At 37.6% G+C, this 19,922-nt stretch overlaps 1 non-coding gene across 1 annotated transcript; it reads right to left on the reverse strand.

Annotated features, from left to right (window-relative positions):
- Positions 1-19,212: 19,212 nt before the first annotated feature.
- On the reverse strand, positions 19,213-19,320 carry LOC148581119 (small nucleolar RNA R71). Its single transcript, XR_015899595.1, has one exon. It is a non-coding gene; the product is annotated as a small nucleolar RNA R71 (small nucleolar RNA).
- Positions 19,321-19,922: the final 602 nt, after the last annotated feature.

The raw sequence follows: 19,922 nt of genomic DNA on the forward strand, positions 1-19,922 counted from the left end.
AAAGCAAGAAAGTAAATAACAAGAACTAATAAAATAAAGGAAAGAACTCTTGGCTAGACATAGGTAATTGAGATCATCATCCTTGTCTACAAACCATACACTGATAATTATGAGGGACCAACCCATTAAGTCTACTTCTATGCTTGAAGTAAGTACAATATCTACCTAAAAGCATTAAGTACATCAAATAGGCTTGATCAACATCAATCCATAAGTCCTAACCTAGCTACTAATTAACTTAGTAGTGGGCTAGAATCAATGGTTATCAAATTAAACACATAGGGTTCTCAAATCACTAATTCAATGAGACCCAATGACTCAAGGTCACCTAATTCCCTTAGCCTAGGCCAAGAGTAAAAAAAACTACTCAAAAACTAGAGAAAATATTCTATCAAACACCTAGTGTGCAGGAAAAGTAAACATCACAAAATGCAAGAATTAATAAAAGCTACAACTAACATGAGCAAGAAATTAACAATAACAATGAAGATCAACATAAAGAGACATGGAAACATCAAATTGCATTGAAAGAAAATAGAATTCAAGAAGAGTGCATCAATCATAAAAATGACATGAAAAGAAAATTAACAACAAGAACTAGAAAATCAAGATGTAACAACAAGAAATTAAAAAGGGAAAACTAAATCAAAACAACAATTAAAGGTTGGATCTAAGGAAAATTAACCTAAACTACCCTAAATTCTAGAGAGAATAGAGAGCTTCTCTCCCTAGAATTCTACCTACAACATGATAAAAACTACTCTATGGTCCCCCCCAATCCCTTGCCATCCTTGGGTTCAAAAGCATCACAAATGAGTTGGATTTGGGCCACCTTGAGCTCAGAAATCGCCCCCAGCATTTTGCCTTTAGTGAAGTCACGTGACCAACATCATGCGTGTGCGTGGATGACGCGTGCGCGTCGCTTGCTGATTCTCTGGTCACGCGTATGCATGGGTGACGCGTACACGTCGCTGGCGAATCTTCATCTCACGCGTACGTGTGGGTGACGCGTACGCGTGGGTGACACGTGCGCGTGGCCTTTAGTTCAGCAAATCCTCATTTCTTCATGAATTCTCCATTTTTTTCATGCTTTTTCTTCATTCCTTCAACCCAATATTTGCCTTCTAATCTTGAAATCACTTAACAAACATATCAAGGCATCGAATGGAAATAAAGTGAATTAAAATTAGTAATTTTAAGACCTAAAAAGCATGTTTTTACTCTTAAGCTCAAATTAGGAGAAATTCAAAAAATCATGCTATTTCATTGAATAAATGTGATAAAAGATGATAAAATCCCCTAAATTAAGCACAAGATAAACCACAAAATTGGGGTTTATCAACGATCCTAGCCCATAGACGCGATTCTTGTATGACTCATATGCAGTCTCATGCCAAACCCTGTCAGGATCGACTTCTGATGTAGTGGAGTTGTTGCTGTCTTCTTCAGTATGCTGAAATTGCTGGGTTGCAACCACCAATCTCTGCGTGTAGGACTCGTATGTAACACATGTTATGATTAGGACTGTATTTAATTGAAAACTTTATATCAAATGATGTTTACTCGCATAATGATCCGCAGATCGTTGATCAACAAATCTCTCCTTATTCTCCTTCAAGATGTGAGTATACTTGAAGGTCTCCACCATCGTCACATCATGATCCAATGACTTAGACTATACATGTTGAAACAATATGTTAAATCAAGTTATAATGACATTATATTTCAAAGACAAAATGAACTTAATAACAAAATAAAATAAGTTACATACCAGCCTAACCTTTGTCTTCAATGAAAGTCGCTGACCCACCGATATATTTCGACGACCTGGCCGACACCCTGTTGGCTCTGTTCGTGAGCTAGCAACGCCTAAACCCTCATTAGTCTCCTAATAGACGTACAGTTCCTTCTTGATGACTTCTTAGTGGCGAGGGTGGCGTAGCAGAAGGAGGCACAAAGTTGGGGTTAGAGACCATGATGAACGACTGATCCTGTGCCCCTATTGCTTGTGGCGTCCCAGGGGTAGTTGGAGTAGAAGGCAACAACCCAGAAGTACCATGGGCACCAGTAGACACCCTTCTTCTACCTCGACCACAAGACCAATTTGTGAGACCTCTGCCTGTAGTCATGTCTTCAAAGAGCATACCAGCAAACAAAGCTGAAAAAATAATTATTACAAAAACAATTATCAAAACTTAAACCAATATGGAATTATATCACGATATACACACCAAAAATTCAATTATTACAATTAGTAGCATCTCAAGAAATCTACCATAAACATTATTCAATGTGCCTAACATAACAAACTAATGTAAATCATATGATAACTATAGACAATTAACCATACAAAGTTGACATAATTGACTTACAAAGGCCAATTTTATTAATCATGTACTATTGGACAAGGTATCAATCATTCAAAAATTAAAAACACGTCACATTCAATCATCAATGTATAATAACAAAATCTTATTAAGAGCTCTTTGAGGCATTTTTACAAACACTTGGCGTGTTAAATCATGAAACACATCAAGTAGCACAACCAAGCATTTTCTCAACATCAATTGACAAGTACAGTACTCTAGCAGTCGCAATTCGCAACATTTTTAGGAAAATATCCAAAAACCTTAAAACCTAATACCATAAATATAATCTATCTTAACAACCTAAATTACAAAAATCAGAAAACTAAATTCAACTAACCATAAAATTGATTCAAAATTTAAAACCGAAGAAGAAAGACTCAGTAGCACTTGGAAGAAGGACTAGCAGGAGACAGCAGCGACAGCGATGATGGAATCTGAGGCAGCAATGATAACCTAACATATGGCAGCAGCGACGGTGGCGGTGGAACCTGACGCAATGACGGCAACCAACACGAGGCAGCAAGGATGAGGACCCGCAAGGCAATAGCAACGACGATGGAATCCCTGGCAACAATGAAGACAATACAAGGGAGGAGAGGAGGAGGAGAACCAAGTTGAGAGAGAAGGAGAGAGGAGAGGGTGAAGTTGCAGAAGTGAGGGGGAGGGGTTTCTGAATTCGAATTTATTCAATTTTTACCGTTGGATTTTCTAACGGATATATCCGAAGGTAAGGTGTCATTCGCTTTCCAAAACAACGCATTTCACTAACATATATTATCTTCAAAAATTTCCGTCATTAAATCTGATGGTAGCATTGGCACTTACAAAGTAAATTTTCACGCCCCTTATTACCGTCGGAATTAGGCATCCAAATGGTAAGTTTTTTTGGGAACGAATTTTTACTCGTGACCATCAAAAATGTTGCCGCTAAATCTATCGATAATGTCTGCCGATAAATCCGTTAATAAATCCGACGATATTTAGTATTTTTCTTGTAGTGGAAAGGTGTGAGACCAAGAGGCAAGCAAGGTAAAGCTAAATATGAATAGAGGAGAAGAGAATAAAATACCTCTGGCTCTAACAAGAGGATAAAAGAGGAGAACAATCAAGAGGATCAGAGATTGCGAGAGTTTATGCCATTTGATGATGACACCAACACTCAGTTTTCACACTTCATATTTCCAAGTTCAAAGTTTATAGGGCATAGGAGATTGGGCGATTGAGCAAGAGATTTGTTACTAAGACAGACAAAAATGGTGTAATGAAGTTTAACATGCATAAACCTAGGGTTCTAACCTTCTTTTCCGTGGATTGGGCTTTGGTTTTGAGTAGGACAAGGACACCAGCTTCTGGTTAGCCTGTTTCCTTAAATGTGGGTTGTGATCATGATTAGCGAAAATGTGATTCCAACAATTATGCATGATTCTCCAGAGATTATGTGCGACTGCCACTCCTCCAAGATGCAGAGTAGGATCGTAAAGGAAGAGAGAAAAAGAATTGCAAAAGCATATGATTATGCAAGTAACTCGTGTGTTGACTACCTTAGGCGCATCTGATTAATCAACAACTTTTAGTTTTTATGTCTTGTTTCAAGAACTAAGCTCCCTTTAGGTCGAATATTCTTAACAATAAAAAATACATGCTAACATTCAATCGCCAAAAGAGAGATGTATTCCATTTATATGTATTTTTTTAGAGAAAAAATCACTCTCCTTACCTGCCACTACAAGAAATATGACAGTAATGAGTAATTATATCTGTAAATCTTTACCATTGTTATCGCCAGATTTATTCAGCGATAATTGTTTACTAGTTAAAGTTGGATGTGAAAAAATTGACGATAATGTTTTTTCCATTGAGGGTTTTTCCAATGAAAATGGTATCTGATATTAAAAAAATTTACTGTTGGATTTCATACACATATCTGATGGTATTCAGAAATTTTTTGCAGTGCGTGACACATTTAAATGATACTTTCTTTCTCTTTATTTATAAAATATATATTCTTTTTTCCTGCACACTAAGATTGATTAAAATAGTATACAATTTAGTCTATTTTATTATTTTAAAATGCCTATCAATAATTATTATAATTCTATATAAATAATTAAATTAAATATTTGTGTAACAAATTAAATCATTCTATATTATATGATAAAATATAAAAATAAAAAATTATTAAAATAGTAATAAGTGCATATTATTATTATTTGATTTAACCAAATAATTATCAATATATATATATATATATATATATATATATATATATATATATATATATATATATATTCACACCCTGGCCCAAATTCATAAAAATCAGGCCCAATAAGGGTAAGAGGTCCAATCCAAAAAGGTGACCTCTACCGTATACCAGAACTCTTTGAAGAGGTCAAACATGACAAAGGGAGGTGCGTCGATGAAATGAGCTAGAAGAAAAGCTCTTAAGATTGGAAGCTGATCTCTCAGGATGGAGCAATCGAACAGATTGGGAAGAGAGCCTCTTAGGAGGTAAAGATCTGTTCGTTGAAGAGATCATGCGGGCTAGAGTACCAAGGAATTTCAAAATTTCTGACATGGATCTCTATGATGGAATGACCGACCCTAGGCATCACCTTAGCAATTTCAAAAGTCGGATCTACCTAGCCGACACCTCTGACGCTACTCATTGCAAAGCCTTCCTGACAACCCTGACAAAATCCGCGATGAAGTGGTTCGACAACCTACCGCCCAGATCAGCGACTTATTTTGACGACCTGTCAAGGAAGTTTCTGACAAGATTCTTGATTCAGAAGGATAAGGTGAAACACGCACCAAGCTTGCTAGGAATTAAGCAAGATTTCGGGAAAACGCTCCGAGATTACATGAAAAGATTTAACAAAGCATGCTTGGAGATTCAAAACCTACTACTGAAGTGGTGATAATGGGATTGGTTAACGGCCTTAAGGAAGGGCCTTTTTCTTAATCCATATCTAAGCGACATTCGGCTTCCTTGTATAAAGTACAAGAACGGACAGAGAAGTACATCAACATGGAGGAGAATTCCCGACTAAGAGAGCCACTTCTAAGACCCAGCCTATCCTATCCACCTCGAAAAAAGAGAAGAAAGCTAAATACAACTCAGAAAAACCTCGAAGGTACCACAATTATACTCCCTTCTGGGTCTCTCTTGTAGATGTTTATAGAGAAATATGCCATACGTAGAAGCTTCCACCTCCCCGCCTGATTAAACATAAAAAGGCGGAAGGTCGGACAGAATACTGTGAGTATCACAAACTCAATGGGCATTGTAATAACGATTGTTATGAATTAAAGAATGTCATAGAAAAGTTGGCCATACTAGACAGAAACTTGGCAGATAGGTTAGACGAATAAAGGAAGAGAAAGAGAGATGAAGAAGGGGGCGACAAGGATGCCTACCTCAAACCCCCGAGCGACACATACACATGAAAAATGGGGGATTTGCTGGATGGGGAATATCAAAATCATCAAGAAAAAGGCATCTTAGAAAAGTGTACCAAGTCGGGGAAGATAACAGATCTCCCGACCTGCCAACAATTTCGTTCACTAAAGAAGATGCTCAAGGGGTTACATCTGGCCATGATGACCCCGTGGGGATAACTATAATCCTCGCCAATGCGAACCTCCATAGAATACTAATAAATCAGGGTAGCTCGGCGAATATACTATTTAAACCCTCTTTTGACAAGCTTAGATTGGACGAAAAGGATCTGAAGGCATACTGATGAGCGGATATTTTATACGCTTTTTGGCATCACTTTAATATAGTTTTTAGTAGTTTTTATTTAGTTTTTATTAAGTTTTTATAGGTTTTAGTGTTAAATTCACATTTTTGGATTCTACTATGAGTTTTTGTATTTTTGGATAATTTCAGGTAATTTCTGGATGAAATTGAGGAGTTGGAGCAGAAGTCTGATTCAGAGACAAAGAAAGCACTGCAGATGCTGTCCAGATCTGACCTGCCTGCATTTGGAAGATCTGACCTTGTCTATGGAGTTTTGAGTAAGATTATTAAGGAGAATGAATTGTACTAGCTTCACCCTCAATCAGAATAGATCCGCACTAAACCTGGCGTTTAGATATGGAGGAGTATTGGCAGCTACTCAAACCAGTGTCAATCACATACAGCCTCCCATTGAAGAAATCACTCACAAGCAAAGGAAACAGTACCACCAGAATTAATTCAGAAAGGCAAAGTAACTCCAATCATCAACTCTATCTTTAAAGTATTAGTACCCTATTATAATAATCGCATAATCCTAACACAATTCTGTATCCAACAACACCTTCAACCCTTTTTTCATATTCCTATTGATGATTTTAAGCATACATTACTCTTACAACTTCAAACAACCTTCTGATCTGCCTAACTAAGACATGTAAGATAACCATATAGCTTGCTTCGAACCACAATCCTCGTGGGATCGATCCTGACTCGCTCAGGTATTACTTGGACGACCTAGTGCACTTGCTGGTACTGCTGTACGAAAGTGTGGGGATCGTACGCACCATGTTTTTGGCACCATTGCCGGGGATTTTTTGCGTTTGGACAAACTAAAGGATTGTCTTGCTCCCTAGATCTGGTAGTTTTTAATTTTGTTAGCTTTTCTACTTTTATTTTCTTCTTCCTATTTTTTTCGAAAATTTAAAAAAAATCTTTTTTCAAAAATATTTTTCTTTTCTTTGTTTAATTTTTATTCTTGGTATTAAGTCTTGCGTGTTCTTGTTTTCTATTTTTCAATTCCAAAAATTTTAAACTCTTTCAAAAACCTTTTTCATATAGTTTATTTTTGAGTATCCTTAGCTTTCTGTTTGAAGAGTCTTTGTTTGTGTTCTTAATTAAGTCTTTTATTTTCTTCTTCAATTTTTGAAAAAATAAAAAAGCTTTTCAAAAATATTTTTCTTTTCTTTGTTTGATCTTTGTTCTTAGTTTAAGTCTTTTGTGTTTGTTCTTGCTTGAATTTTTTGTTTTCTTCAAAGCTTTCTTTCAAAACAATTTCAAAAATATTTTATTTGTTTAAATCTTTTGTCAAGTCTTTAAGTTTGATGTTTTCTTGTTTATTTTCTTTCAATTTTCGAAAATTTGCGTTTGGTTTTCTAAAAATTTTAAGTTTGGTGTTCTTCATATGTTCGCGAGTTCTTTGAGTCTTTAAATTTTGTTCTTTGTGTTCTTGTGAGTCTTTAAAGTGTTCTTGAGTCTTTTATGTGTTTTGATCTTAAAATTTTTAAGTTTCGTGTCTTTTGTGTATTTTTATCTTTCATCATTAAATTCCAAAATAAAAAAAATATCTTTTTTATTTTTTATCTAACCATATTTTCGAAATTTTTAAGTTAAAAATTCATATTTCTATTTTTGAATTTTTATCTTATGTTATCTTAGTTTTTAATTTTAAAAAATCAAATATTTTCAAAATTAAAAATCTTATCTTTTTTCAAAAATCAAATCTTTTTCAAAATTTTTTTTATCTCATTTCAAAATTCAAAGTTCAACTTTCAAAATTTTAAAATTGAACTTGTAAATTTCAAATTTCAAATTGAAAATTCAAACCTTTTTCAAAATTTAAAAATTTAAATTTCAAATTTAAAATTAAAATTTCAAAATTCAAAATTTCAAATCTTAAATTCAAATCTCTTTTTAATTAATTGCTTATCTTCCCTCTCTCCTCTTTCAAAACTTCCTAACTAACTCTTTTACTCTTCTCTTCTCTATTTTGAGTTAAATTATTTTTAATTAATTAATTTTTAATGTCGGTTCAAAATAAATAAATAAAATAAAAACACAAAGATATTTTAATTATTGTTTATCCTCTCTACTCCTATCTCTTATTCTACTCCTTCTATCTGCCTTCTTCTTCATCTTCTACCTTTCTTAATCATGAACCCAAGTGGGAATGAAGAGCTCAAGAGAACTCTGTGATCTTATACAAATCCTTCTACTGACTTCTATGAGAGAAGTATCAGCATACCTCACATCAGAGCTAGTAGCTTTGAAGTGAACCCTCAACTTATTACCCTAGTGCAGTAAAACTGCCAATATTCTGGGCTTCCTCAAGAGGAACCTACAGAATTTTAGGCAAATTTCTTAAAGATTGCTAACACAGTACATAGTGAGGGAGTAGACCAAGATGTCTACAGATTATTGCTTTTTTCTTTTGCAATAAAGGACCAAGCAAAAAGGTGGTTAGATAACTAGTCTAAAGCTAGTTTAAAAACTTGAAAATAGTTAGTGGACAAGTTTTTAAACTAATACTTCCCGCAAGAAAGGTGACCCAACTAAGACTGGACATCCAATGTTTCAAACAAGGAGATGGTGAATCTCTTTATGATGCTTGGGAGAGGTATACGAGGATGCTAAGAAAATGTCCACTGAAATGTTTCCAGAATGGGTACAGTTAGACATCTTCTACTCTGGGCTTTCAAACATGGCTAGAATGTCCTTGGACCACTCTGCTGGTGGATCCATGCACATGAGAAAGACCATTGGAGAGGCTCAAAAGCTTATTGAGACAGTTGCCACTAATCAACATCTGTACTCATCTCTTGAGACCTCTATAAAAAGAGAGGTTAAGGCAGTAGTTATTGAACCTAACCTTCCAGAGCAAGATGGCCCAATGACTCAACAACTGCAAGCCCTTGCCCAGTAAATGCTGGAACTACAAGAGGCTCTGCGAGAAACTCAGGCTTCTAACAGAAATGTTGAAGCCTAATTGAGTCAAACAAAGCAGCAGTTATCTAAGCAAATAACAGATGAATGCCAGGCTATCCAAATGAGGAGTGGGAAAACCTTAAGCACCCAACCTCGGTACAATAAAAATGAAAAGCCCATTGAGGATTCCTAGGTATCTGCACAAAATGACTCTAGGCGTTGAACGCTAGGAAAGGGCAGAGACTGGGATTTCAAACACCCGAAAAGGTATCCCTCTTGGTGTTGAATGCTAGGAAAGGGTAGAGGCTAGGTGTTCAAATGCCCAGAGGAGCAGCAACATGGATGTTGAACATCCAAGCAAGGATGGTCAGCTATTCACTGATAACAACCCTCCTAAGCAAGCTAGTAACCCCCATTCCAGCATACAAGGCATTCGGCCTTCACCAACCAAGGTTGATGATTATAAGTCTAAGATGCCATTTCCTCAGAAACTCTGTCAAGAGAAAAGGGATAAACAATTTACCTTCTTATGCAAAGTTCATGAAGGTCATTCTAAGTCACAAGAAGGATTAGAGAGACACACAAACAGTCCTCCTTACTAAGGAATGCAGTGCAATCATTCAGAACAGCTTACTAGAGAAGCTTAAAGACGCTGGAAGCTTTATGATACCATGCACTCTAGGTGATGCTTGTACAAGGACAGCTCTATGTGACCTTGGAGCAAGCATCAACCTAATACCTACTTCACTAATAAAGAAGCTTAGTTTGACTGATGAAGTCAAACCAACCTGCATGTGCCTTCAACTTGCTGATGGTTCTATTAAAATCCCTTTGGGAGTAGTTGAAGACATGATTTTCAGGGTTAGACCTTTTGCCTTTCCCACTAACTTTGTGGTATTGAACATGGAAGGGCACAAGAGTGCATCCCTTATCCTAGGAAGACCTTTCCTAATTACAGGACGGACCCTCATTGATGTTGAAAAAGGGGAAGTAACCCTAAGAGTCAATGAGAAAAAGTTCATCCTAAATGCTATCAAAGCTATGCAGCACCTAGACATTCCTGAGGAATGTATGAGCATTGACCTCATTGATGGCCGAAAGCCTCAAGGAAGGGCTAGATGACATCCTTGATGATACTCAGCCGGATTCAAAGGAACCTCTGTAAACCTCTGAGGAAAAGAAAAAGCCTCCTAACCTTGAGCTTAAGCCATTACTCTCCTCCCTGAAATATGTATTTCTGGGAAAAGGAGATACCTATCCTGTGACCATAAGTTCTACACTAAAGCCACATGAAGAAGAAGCACTAATCCAAGTGCTTAAAACACATAGGACCGCCCTTGGGTGGACTATAAGTAACCTGAAGGGCATTAGCCCAGCCCGATGCATGCATAAAATCCTGCTGGAGGATAATGCCAAACCAGTGGTACAACCACAGAGGCGGTTCAATCCAGCTATGAAAGAACTAGTGCAGAAGGAAGTCACTGAGCTCTATGAGGCTGGGATTATTTATCCTATTTCTGATAGCCCATGGGTGAGCCCTGTCCAGCTTATTCCTAAGAAGGGAGGAATGACAGTGGTTCACAATGAAAAGAATGAGCTGATCCCAAAAAGGACAGTTACAGAGCGGCGTATGTGCATTGATTACCGAAGACTCAATAACGCCACCAGGAAAGATTACTTTTCTTTACCCTTCATTGACCAAATGCTAGAAAGACTAGCAGGTCATGCTTTTTATTGTTTCCTGGATGGATATTCTGGGTTCAATCAAAATAGCAGTAGATCCACAGGATTAAGAGAAGACAGCATTCACACGTCCATCTGGCGTGTTCACCTATAGACGAATGCCATTTGGCCTGTGTAATGCGCCTGCGACATTTCAGAGATGCATGTTATCCATCTTCTCTGATATGGTAGAGAAATTCCTTGAAGTATTCATGGATGACTTCTTTGCTTATGGAGACTCATTTGACTCCTGTCTTGATCATCTGACCCTGGTCCTGAAAAGATGCCAAGAAATAAACCTAGTTCTAAACTGGGAGAAATGCCACTTCATGGTTACTGAAGGCAATGTTCTTGGGCATCGGATCTCAAACAAGGGGATAGAAGTGGATCAAGCTAAGGTGGAAGTGATAGAACGCTTGCCTCCACCTACTAATGTCAAGGCAATCAGAAGTTTCCTAGGACATGCAGGATTCTACAGGCGGTTCATAAAAGATTTTTCTAAAATCGCTAAACCCCTGTGTAATATCTTGGCCTCTGATGTTCCGTTCGTCTTTAACCAAGAGTGCCTGCATGCCTTTGAAACTCTGAAAGCCAAGCTTGTCACTGCTCTTATCATCTCTGCACCCAACTGGGACTTGCCATTTGAGCTAATGTGTGATGCAAGTGATTATGCAATAAGTGGAATCCTAGGTCAGAGACATGACAAGCTTCTGCATGTCATTTATATGCTAGTCGCGTATTAAATGATGCACAGAAAAACTACACTACTACAAAAAAGGAGCTACTTGCAGCGGTTTATGCCATTGAAAAGTTCAGATCCTACCTAGTGGGATCTAAGGTCATTATTTATACTGACCATGCTGCTCTAAAATATCTACTCACTAAGCATGATTCTAAACCCAGACTTATAAGATGGGTATTACCCCTGTAAGAGTTTGATATAGAAATTAGAGACAGAAAAGGGACAGAAAATCAGGTGACTGATCATTTGTCCCGGATTGAGCCAGTAGCAGGGACTTCTTCTCCCTCCACTGACATATCCGAATCCTTTCTAGATGAGCAACTCTATGCCATCCAGACAGTACCTTGGTTTGCAGACATTGCAGACTATAAGGCTATACGATTCATTCACAAGGAGTTTACCAGGAAGCAAGCCCGGAAACTCATGCATGATGAAAAATATTACCTATGGGATGAGCTATTGATAAACCATTATTTTATAGTTTACATTGTGTTTAATTGTGTGGTTTTATCAAATCTTTACCCACTTATTCATTAAATAAGCATCCACTTATAATTCCTTCCTAAAAATACTTTATGGTTGAAAACTTGCTTCCTAGAGACTTTTAATTTTGTATTTTAATTCTCCTTCATTCCATTTGATGCCGTGATCTGTGTGTTAAGTGTTTCAGGCTTTATAGGGCATGAATGACTTGGAGATTAGAAAGGAAGCTTGCAAAAATGGAAAGAACACAAGAAATTAAGGAGATGACCAGCGAGAAGTGACGCGAACGCCTGGCTCACGCGACTGCGCGACATAGAGGAAATTGCAGTGACGCGGACGAATGGCTCACGTGACCGCACGGATTGGAAACTGCACCAGTGATGTGGTGGCGTGGATGACGCACACGCGTGGCAAGGCAAAATGCTGGATGACGCGAACGCCTGGATGACGCGATCGCGTGACATGCGCGATCTGCAGAATCTGCAGAATTCGCTGGGGGCAATTTTGGGCCCTGTTTTTACCTAATTTTCGGCCCAGAAAAGCATATTAGAGCTAGGGAACATGCAGAGGCCAAACAACATTCATTCTACATAGTTTTAGTTTTAGATCTGATTTTACCTCTCCTCTAGGTTTTCTCTCTACACATTCATAGTTCTTAGGATTTGATTTTATTGCTTTTTGGATTGGGACATTGAGAAGAGTTATTACCTCTGTCAAGACTTCGTCATTCTAGTTTGTTTCCATACTTGTTACTTACTCTTTCATGTCCTTTATTTATTTAGAGTTACTCTTGGATTATTTCTATAATTTATTTATACAAGAATTATTTTTATTTTTAATTGATCCTTTTGATTATTATTTATTATGTCTTTCAGTATTTCTCTTCCTTATTTTGTGAAATTTACATTCATAATGAGCGAGTAGTTCCATAACTTGATTGGGAGATGATTGAAAGGAAACTTTGAGTTGGATTACTCAAGAGAAAAATTGTGATTGGGTTTATTGTTGGATCGCCCTCTAGTCATTGACACTAGTCCTTCTCAAGGGAGAGGATTAGGACTTGTAACTAGAAATAGCTTTCCAACTTGCTTGACTTTCCTCTACCTAGTAAAGGGTAACTAAGAACAACCTTCAATTATCAATTAATCTTGAGAGTACTCCAACAAGAATAGGGCTTCCAACTAATCTACTCCCAGTCAAGGTTTTTATTTAAAATTACATAAATTCTCTAATTTAATTTCCTGTTTATCAATTCAAACCATTTTTGAAAACATCTGATTAATAAAGTAGCACATCTTTCTGCAACTCATTGGGAGACGACCTGGGATTCATACTCCCAGTATTTTAATTTTAATTTTAATTTTGTAACAACCCTTCTAAATTGATAAACGAATTTTCGGTTGGTTAAGAACTATACTTGCAACGTATCTCTTATAATAATTTCTTAACTCGCCAATTTTCGCCACGTCAATTTTTGGCGCCGTTGTCGGGGAGTTGCAATAGAGTGCTAAGTTATTGATTGGAATTTATTTATTTGCATTTTATTTTATTTTTGCTACTATGAGCTACATGTTTCTTTCGTTAAATGACGCGTTCACTTCCTGATCCAAGCTTGCCAGTATTTGACCCGCAGATTGAAAGAACTATCTCACGAATAAAGCAAGCTCGACGTCAGTTAGTCCTCTCTGAAGGTGAATCTGAAACATCACTTGAGGAAGAAACAAGCTCCGTTTCTGCTGATTCGGTTGATTTACGTGTAGGTGACATGGCAGCACCTAGGAGAATTACTATCCAGGAAGCTGGAGCCCCTGATTTCACAATGCAACCGTTTCAAGCGAATCACCCAGCAGTGGCTACAGACTTTGAAATAAAGACTGCACTGCTCAATTTGATGCCTATGTTTTATGGCTTACCTGTTCAAGAGCCTATCAAGCACCTGAGAGATTTCCAAGCAACCTGTTCTACTGTCAGGCGTGATAGTGCAGATGAAACTTCAATTTTGTTAAAAGCCTTCCCATTCTCTCTTGAGGGAAAGGCGAGAGAGTGGTACTACAATCAACCCGCAGCAACTGTTTCTGACTGGGATACGCTCAGAGGAGAATTTTTGGAAAAATTCTTCCCAGTTGAAGTTACTGACAAACTAAGGAAAGACATTTCCATGATTGTTCAGGACGAATCCGAGACTCTCTATGAATACTGGGAGCGCTTCAACAATCTTCTAGAAGCATGTCCCCACCATATAATTGACAAGATAGTATTGCTCGGCTACGTCACACAGGGCATGAGACCCCAAGATAAGACCACATTGGAAAGTGCTAGCAATGGGTCTATAAAAAAGTACAAGACCACTGATGAGGCATGGCAATTGATCAGCGACTTAGCTGAATCTACTCAGAATCACAGGTAGAAACAAGGCCGTTCAAAAGTTGTTGCAGAAGTATCCTCTAGCAGAGAGACTGCTGCTCTAACTCAGAGTATCTGTGAAATGACCAACTTACTGAAGCAGATGCAATTGAAACAACAACAAGCTCAGCAAGCTCAACCTTCTCCACCACAGCAAAGCCAACAGTTAGTCCCACAGAGAGTGTGCGAAATCTGTGCTGATTATAGCCATTATACAGATGAATGTCCGCAGCTCCAGGAAGAAGACAACACTGTGGCAGCCACTCATAACTTCTATGGCTGCCCCAACCAAGGGTACAATCAAGGTGGCAGTTACAGCCATGGATGGCAGGACAATTCTAACCAGAATTGGAGAGACAACAATAACAGAGGAGCCAGAGACAATCAGGGAAATCAGAGGTGGAATAATAACAACAACAGGTAGCAGAACCAGAACCAGCCTTACAGAGCACCTCACCTGAGGCAATTCCAAGGATCACAGCACAACCAATAGCAGACCTCTCAGATCACTTGTCCTTCTTCATCTTCCAATGATGAGTTATTACAATCTATTGATCGGAGACAACAGACCATGGAAAACAACCTTACTTCTACTCTAAACGGTCTGAACTCTACCTTGCAAGCTCTTGTCTCACAGATTGGATCAATGAATAACTCCAATAACAAGCCTTTGAGCTCCAGTAGAATCCCCTCTCAACCATTACCCAATCCAAAGGGTGGCATTAATGCCATCACCCTAAGTTCCGGAACCACATTGCAAGAGAGGAATCAGGAGGAACCAAGTCCACCAGAACACACCTCAGCTGAAGAGGTAGTGGAAATAGAAGATGTTGAGGAGGAAGAGGACATACAGGACATGGCTGAAAAAGAAGAAGCTCAATCACAGGAAGAACCACCAAAGGACGCAGACACTGCAGAAAATGCCATTCCTATTCCATTTCCACAACTTGCAAAGAAGCCCAGGAAGCAGTTGGAACCTGATCCTAAAATGGTAGAAATATTCAAAAAGGTTGAGGTAACTGTTCCCCTTTTTGATGTTATTCAACAAGTACCTAAATACGTAAAGTTTCTAAAAGGTTTATGTATACATGAAGAGCGGATAATTTATACGCTTTTTTGGCATTATTTTTAGTATGTTTTTAGTATATTTTAATTAGTTTTTATTATATTTTTATTAGTTTTTAAATAAATATCACTCTTCTGGACTTTACTATAAGTTTGTGTATTTTTCTATAATTTCAGGTATTTTCTGGCTAAAATTGAGGGACCTGAGCAAAAATCTGATTCAGAGGCTGAAAAAGGACTGCAGATGCTGTTGGATTCTGACCTCCATTCACTCAAAGTGGATTTTCTGGAGCTACCGAAGCCCAATTGGCGCGCTCTCAATTGCGTTGGAAAGTAGACATCCTGGGCTTTCCAGAAATATATAATAGTCTATACTTTTCCAGAGATTTGATGGCCCAAACAGGCGTTCCAAGTCAGCTCAAGAATTCTGGCGTTTAACTCCAAAACTAGCACAAAAGTGGGACTTAAACGCCCAAACTGGCACAAAAGCTGGTGTTTAACTCCAAGAAAAGTCTCTACAAGAAAATGCTTCAATGCTCAGCCCAAGTACACACCAAGTGGGCCCGGAAGAAGATTTCTGCATTAATTACTTATTTCTGTAAACCCTAGGCTACTAGTTCTCTATAAATAGGACCTTTTACTATTGTATTTTCATCTTGGTTCTTCGGGTTCCCTCTTTGGGGCCGAAGCCAATGACCACTATTATCACTTTTGTATTTTCAACGGTGGAGTTTCTACACACCATAGATTAAGGTGTGGAGCTCTGCTGTTCTTCATGAATTAATGCAATTACTACTGTTTTTCTATCCAACTCAAGTCTATTTCTTCTCCAAGATATTCATTCGCACCCAAGAACATGATGAATGTGATGATTATGTGACGCTCATCACCATTCTCACTTATGAACGCGTGATTGACAACCACTTCCGTTCTACATGAACAAGCTTGAATGTGTATCTGTTGGGTTTCTAATCTAAGATTGGAACCTTCGTGGTATAGGCTAGAATTATTGGCGGCCATTCCTGAGATCCGGAAAGTCTAAACCTTGTCTGTGGTATTCTGAGTAGGATCTGGGAAGGGATGACTGTGACGAGCTTCAAACTCGCGATTGTGGGGCGTGTGACAGACGCAAAAGGATCAATGGATCCTATTCCGACATGATCGAGAACCGACAGCTGATTAGCCGATGTTGTGACAGAGCATCAGGACCATTTTCACTGAGAGGACGGGATGTAGCCATTGACAACGGTGATGCCCAATATAAAGCTTGCCATGGAAAGGAGTATGAATGATTGGAAGAAGGCAATAGGAAAGCAGAGGTTCAAGGGGAACAAAGCATCTTCATACGCTTATCTGAAATCCACCAATGAATTACATAAGTATCTCTATCTTTATTTTATGTTTATTTTCATCACCTTAAACTCCATAACCATTTGAATCCGCCTGAATGAGATTTACAAGATGACCATAGCTTGCTTCAAGCCGACAATCTCCGTGGGATCGACCCTTACTCACGTAAGGTTTATTACTTGGACGACCCAGTGCACTTGCTGGTTAGTTGTGCAGAATTGTGACAAAGTGTGATTCACGTTTGAGAGCTCCAAGCCTTTGGCGCCATTGTTGATGATCACAATTTCGTGCACCAAGTTTTTGGCGCCGTTGCCGGGGATTGTTCGAGTTTGGACAACTGACGGTTCATCTTGTTGCTTAGATTAGGTACTTTTCAGAATTTTTAAGAATGAATTCTAGAGTTTCAAGGTGATGTTCTTATCATCACAAAAGCTGATTGATTCTCATCAATTTAGCTATTGAATGTAATGTCCTGCTGAAGCTTGGCCAAACATGTCTAATCCTTTTTAGACTGAAGCTTTAGACTAACATTGCATGATTCCTGGAATTCTTATTAAAAGTTTTGATTCTCTTTATTTTCTTCTCTATATAATTTTCAAAAAAAATACAAGAAAAATTTATAAAATCATAAAAATCAAAAATATTTTATGTTTCTTGTTTGAGTCTAGTATCAATTTTTAAGTTTGGTGTCAATTGCATTCTTCTTGCATTTTTCGAAAATATGCATTATGTTCTTCATTGATCTTCAAGTTGTTATTGATGATTTCATTGCTCTGATCTTTAAATTCTCTTGTTTTGTATGTTTTGTTGTTTCTCATATGCATTCTCAATTTGTTAGTGTCTCTTATATGAAAATTTTTTTAGTTTGGTGTCTTGCATGCATTGTTCATTTGATCTTAGTTGCATTTTTATTGTTTCTCATCATCAAAAAGTCAAAAATATTTTCAAAAATATGTCTTTTCAAGTCAATAATACAGAGAATTGAAGATTCAGAACATTCAGCAGAGGAATCAAACAGAAAAAGCTGGGCGTTCAAAACGCCCAGTGAAGAAGGAAAACTGGCGTTTAAACGCCAGCCAGGGCACCTGGCTGGGCGTTTAATGCCCAAAAAGGTAGAGTTTTGGGCGTTAAACGCCAGAATGGGCACCATTCTGGGCGTTTAACGCCAGGATGACACTAGAGGGAAGATTTTGTTTTTAATTCACATTTTTTCAAGTTTTCATAATTTTTTAAAATCAAATCTTTTTTAAATCATATATTTTCAATCATATCTCTTTCAAAATCAATTTCTTTCCATTTTATATTTATTTTTACTATTTTCAAAAATACTTGCTTCAATTAAAGATTTACTTCAAAATTTTCAAGTTGTTACTTGCCTATTAAGAAAGGATCAAACTTTAAATTTTAAAATCATATCTTTTAATTTCTTGATAGTCAAGTAATCAACTTTAATTTTAAAAAAATTTTCTTTTTCTAAATTGATTTTCAAATCATATTTTTTCAAACACATATTTTCAATCACATCTTTTTCAAAATTAATTTTTTTTCAATCAATTCTTTTTCTAGTTTCAAAATCTTTTTCAAAAATCACTTTATTTCTTTCCCAATCTTAGTTTTTGAAAATCTCAATCAAATTTTCAAATTTCTTTTTAAAATCTTTTAATTAATTTTCAAAAATTCTTCCCCTCTTCTCACATCCTTCTATTTAAGGGACTAAGACTCCTCCTCAAGGTACAATTCAAACTCCCTCCTTCTTTATATGTTCGAATTCTTCTCCACCTTCTCCTTCTATTCTTCTTTTCCTCTGACACCTCAAGGAATCTCTATACTGTGACATAGAGGATTCCCTACTTTCTTGTTCTCTTCTCTTTCATATGAGCAGGAACAAAGATAAAGGCATACTTGTTCAAGCTGATCCTGAACCTGAAAGGACCTTGAAGAGAAAGCTAAGAGAAGCTAAAGAACAATTCTCTTTAGAGGGCCTAACAGAGCTCTTCAAAGAAGAAGAAAGCATGGCAGCCGAAAACAACAATGCCAACAATGCAAGGAAGGTGCTTGGTGACTTTACTGCACCTACTCCTGATTTCTATGGGAGAAGCATCTCTATCCCTGCCATTGGAGCAAACAACTTTGAGCTTAAGCCTCAATTAGTTTCTCTAATGCAACAGAATTGCAAGTTTCATGGACTTCCATTGGAAGATCCTCATCAGTTCTTAGCTGAATTCCTGCAAATCTGTGACACTGTCAAGACCAATGGGGTTGACCCTGAAGTCTACAAACTTATGCTTTTTCCTTTTGCTATAAGAGACAGAGCTAGGACATGGTTGGATTCACAACCTAAAGAAAGCCTGAACTCTTGGGAGAAGCTAGTCAATGCCTTCTTGGCAAAGTTCTTTCCACCTCAAAAACTGAGCAAGCTTAGAGTGGAAGTCCAAACCTTTAGACAGAAGGATGGTGAGTCCCTCTATGAAGCTTGGGAGAGATACAAGCAATTGATCAGAAGGTGCCCTTCTGACATGCTTTCAGAATAGAGCATCATAGGAATCTTCTATGATGGTCTGTCTGAACTATCCAAGATGTCATTGGATAGCTCTACTAGAGGATCTCTTCATCTGAAGAAGACGCCTGCAGAAGCTAACGAACTCATTGAAATGGTTGCAAATAACCAATTCATGTACACTTCTGAAAGGAATCCTGTGAATGATGGGATAGCTCAAAAGAAAGGAGTTCTTGAGATTGATACTCTGAATGCCATATTGGCTCAGAATAAAATATTAACCCAACAAGTTAATATGATTTCTCAGAGTCTGTCTGAAATGCAAGCAGCAACAGGCAGTACTAAGGAAGCTTCCTCTGAAGAAGAAGCTTATGATCCTGAGAACCCAGCAATGGAAGAGGTGAATTACATGGGAGAATCCTATGGAAACACCTATGATCCTTAATGGAGAAATCACCCAAATCTCTCATAGAAGGATCAACAGAGACCTCAACAAGGTTTCAACAACAACAATGGTGGAAGAAACAGGTTTAGCAATGGCAAACCTTTTCCATCATCTTCTCAGCAATAGACAGAGAATTCTAAGCAGAGCCCCTCTGACTTAGCAACCATTGTCTCTGATATAAT

This window comes from Arachis ipaensis, chromosome B10 (assembly GCF_059453495.1).
Source record: "Arachis ipaensis isolate K30076 ecotype BB chromosome B10, ASM5945349v1, whole genome shotgun sequence".
NCBI lineage: Eukaryota > Viridiplantae > Streptophyta > Magnoliopsida > Fabales > Fabaceae > Arachis > Arachis ipaensis.